This window comes from Triticum aestivum, chromosome 6B, assembly GCF_018294505.1.
Source record: "Triticum aestivum cultivar Chinese Spring chromosome 6B, IWGSC CS RefSeq v2.1, whole genome shotgun sequence".
Taxonomy (NCBI): Eukaryota; Viridiplantae; Streptophyta; class Magnoliopsida; order Poales; family Poaceae; genus Triticum; species Triticum aestivum.
The window spans coordinates 29,850,296-29,854,415 of NC_057810.1; the positions used below are offsets into that span (position 1 = coordinate 29,850,296).

The following is a 4,120-nucleotide window of genomic DNA, read 5'->3' on the forward strand; positions in this document are numbered from 1 at the left end:
GCGGATTTGGCAGCCGAGGACAGATTCTTCCCATGGAAAGGATGTTCCACCGGTGGAGGTCACAGTGGATTTCCTTGATAGCTATTACAAGTCTATAAAGCTTGCTGGACGTTTTAGCATGGAGGAGATTATTAAGGGCAAGATGAATGTTTCGGACCTTGGGCCTGGTAATGCAGCTCGAGCTACACAGTCCGCTGCTCCGTGGCCGGCTCCAGCGCCAGGCACCGTCGCCCTGTCCGTGGATGGGTTCTTTCGGGACTCGGATGGTTCTGCTGCAGCAGGTATGGTACTACGGGATGAGTCAGGTGCAGTTGTGTTTGTCGCTTACTGTTATATTTTTCAACTGTAGTGACGCACTGGAAGCAGAGATTCATGCCCTCATCCAAGGTATGGCCTTGGCTATCCAACATACATCGCTTCCGGTGGTAGTACAGTCGGATTCATCTGAAGCTCTCTCAACATTGTTTACTAATGGTCTTGTTAGATCAGCTTATGGTCACTTAGTCCTTGAGATCAAGGAACTAATGAGTAACAGGGAGTTTTTACCTCAGAAAATTCATCGTAGTCAGAATAGTGTTGCAGATCGGTTGGCCAATTATAGCCGCTCCGAGAGGACCACGGCTGTGTGGGTACACTGATCGGTTCCACATTGTATCGAGGAGTTGTGGCCTCTTGATTGTAACACTGTGATATTGCAATAAAAACTCCCTTTACCCCGCAAAAAAAATTTAAATACGTTCAAAAGTATACGTACATCGATTGAGACGAGGCATGCAGTGCACAGGCAAGTTTTACTACTCCCTCCATAAACTAATATAAAAGTGTTTAGATCACTATTTTAGTGATCTAAATGCTCTTATATTAGTTTACAGAGGGGTAGTTGTCTAGGCCCGAACATTTTTCCAAACTCTGCTGTCCGCGTTAGTTGCGCTGACAGAAATATTCGTTGAAAAAATAAAACTGAATGTGCATAAGGCTTACAGTGCTTGAGATGGAACGATCAAATGGATGACTACCGAAAAGAAACAGAGGGATGCCTTGGGTGCAGACTTGCGGCGCCCTTGAAGGCAGACTCAACTTGAGCGCGTACATCCTCGTGATTTTCCATGGACTCCTTGCGGCTGTATGTATTGGCGCCAGACCTTGATGTCTTGGAGGCCTCTCCACTCTTTCCAGCCCAATTGTAGGGTGAGCTTTTGTGCCTAAGCTTGGCCATAGCTCCTGCCTCAAACCTCATCACCCGACAGGTGCAAGACACACAAATCAAGGATCTGGAGGCAACATACATAGCTCACCAATCCATTTGGGAACTCTTCTAATCTTCCATTTGAGCACATCGAGTACCTCCTCTAATTAGTTCAACTATCTTGTTGTCAGGGGCACTGCATCCTTGAGTCCAACCGATCCCCTTGAGGCCTTGGAGCATTCGGAGCGAGGAGACCAAAGCATCCTCTTGTTCCAAGGTGAAGCACTTGCTCCAAGTGCTTAAGTGCAATTCCTTCAGATTGGTCAGCTCACCAAGGCCTTTGATATCTTCCAGCGAACTCTCCGACATATCCCAACATTTCAGGGTGCGGATTGATTTCATCTTCTTGATCCCTTCAGGCAACCCTACACCATATGGAAGCACCAAATGAAGCAAGTTGGCCAAACAACTTATGTCTAAAGGAAAGCTTTGAGCCCGCTTGCAATCTATCACCAAGGTTAGCAAATGCACAAGCCCTTGAATTTCTGTCGGGAGCGCTATGACTTCTCCTGGGGCTGAAACATTTAAATCTCTCAGTAAAATCAAATGGCCGATTGCAGTGAGGTCAACTGTCGTTTCCAAACCATGCGGGGACTCAAAGGCAAGCACCCGTAGATACTTAAACTGTGAAAGGGGAGGTGTGTATTGGGACTTTGGCCACCGTGCATATGATCGAACGTGTGCCATGCTAGTAGCAAGGGCCTCCGACTTTGCACCACCTACACATGATTGGAGGGATAATCGACGAACCTTGTACTCAGAATTGCACGATCTTACCATGTCTTCATAGTTATATGCTACATTGATAAAATTATCTTCTTTACTCTTGCTTAGGGTCAAATCAAGCATCATATCATGTACTCTGCAAGTAACTACTTTCCCATGACATGTATCTATGGGCTGAATCAGACTTCTATTGACAAGCTCATTGAAATAACTTTCCGCAACATCATCCAAATCTGCTCCGTGTGAACTACAAACAAAGCCTTCGGCTATCCATTGCCGAACTGGGTCATCCGTCAGAATCAGACGGTCTTCCGGATACATGCCAAGGTACAAAAAACATGGCCGAAGATAAACAGGAAGATGCATGTAGCTAAGGTTCAGTATACCCCTCATCTCTTCCAAGATAGGTATTGTTGCAGACTTGGCGCCAAGAGAATTCTTTATGCTCTCCCATTCACTCAATGGCCTTGCTTCACGGCTAGCTAATAGGCCAGCTATGGTGATAATTGCAAGTGGCAATCCGCCACACTTCTTGAGGATTTGAGCTGAAACTTCTTTAAACTGTGGTAGGCAGACATTTTCGGGCCGAGATACCCTACTAAAAAATAGTCTTCTTGAGTCTTCCTCTTTGAGTGGCTTCATACTGTAAATGCAGGTGCGATCACTCAAACATGGTATGATAGCTACGTCGTCCAATCGTGTGGTTACCACTACTCTACTTCCGGTAGCATCGTCTGGAAAGGCACAACTAATAGTACTCCATGCAGATTGATCCCATAAGTCATCAACTATAATTAATTACCTATTGCAAGTCATGCATTATATCAGTATATGGTTGCAAGGTACATAGAAGCATGAAAACTTAAATGAAGGAAACAAAGTCTGTTAAAAATGATTTCAAATGTCAGTATTTGAAAAAAAAGATACCTTTTATGTTTGAGGTGTTCTCTAAGGCTGTCAATAACATCTTGCAGCTCGTAAGCATGCGAATAATCCCGCATCCCAAGCTTTAGTTGTAGGCCATTAAGAAGGCTTTTCACTTCTGGCCTTTGGGAGACTGAGAAAAATGCATTGCAATCAAACTGGCCTCCAACCTGATCATACACTTGTTTGGCAAGGGTGGTTTTCCCCAAGCCTCCGAACCCCACGATGGAAAGCACTTTGAGTTTCTTCCCCGAATCCATCAGCAAACTCACCAGCTCTTCTCTCGGGCCATCAATACCGACAAGGCTTGCTGCCTCCTTGTAGAGCGCTGGGATCCGAGGATCCACAGCCACAGGGCCAGGACTCGAATTGATGCAAGCATCAATATCGTACCTTCGCGCCGAGCGCTTGCCTCCATCGCAAGAACCTTGAGCTCCTCGATACGGCTGGCAATCTGATGGCGCCTTCCCAGCCTCCTGAGGCGCTGAGCCATCTTCCTGACGAAGCCTTTCTTTGCAACGGCACCTTCGATGTTATGAATAAAGTCGTCGATGCAATTCTCCATATCATAGGACATCTCCCGGATGTGGTCCCTCCAATTCTTGGTGGAGGGATCGAGCTCATCCATGAGCTCCTTCTTGTCAAGAAGAGCTTTCATGGCGCTGAGCTCGTCCTTGAGAAAGGAGGCCTGCTTCCTCACCCCGGTGAGCATCCTGTACTCTTCACTGAGAAGGTTGGTGAGCTTGTCGAGGAGCGGGTTCATCACCCCCATTGTCGCACTTGTTGTCATCCCGAAGGGTGGGCAACGTACTTGAAGGCGATGGTACCAGAAGCTCGACGCAGGAGGAGCAAGGCGCCGTTGTTTTAGAGAAACTCAGTAGAGAGAGAATGGATCGTTGATCTGATCAGGGACTCAGAAAATAGAGCTGGTGATGATAAAGCGGTGGTTGTGTGGAAGCACTCGGCCATCTCTTTCTGATGATTAATCTTCCGCATTGGAAAATCGAGGGAAGAATCTTCCGCGCGCATTGGTAGTTAAGGTGATCGACCAGCAGGAAGCAGCACGTTACATCAAGTAAGAAAAATAGGATCTCTCTCAGAAAAAGTGAGGAAAATAGGAGCCTTGGAAAGTGATGCGTTGCATACCCATTGCTTTTTTTTTTGAGGGGAACTTGCAACTTTATTTAAATTTAAACAAAGGTTGGGACCTCGTCCGCTACAATA

At 46.4% G+C, this 4,120-nt stretch overlaps 1 pseudogene; it reads right to left on the reverse strand.

The window, feature by feature from the left end:
- Window positions 1–1,180: 1,180 nt before the first annotated feature.
- Window positions 1,181–3,686, reverse strand: LOC123135534 (disease resistance protein RGA5-like; annotated as a pseudogene).
- Between the last annotated feature and the right edge of the window lie 434 nt (window positions 3,687–4,120).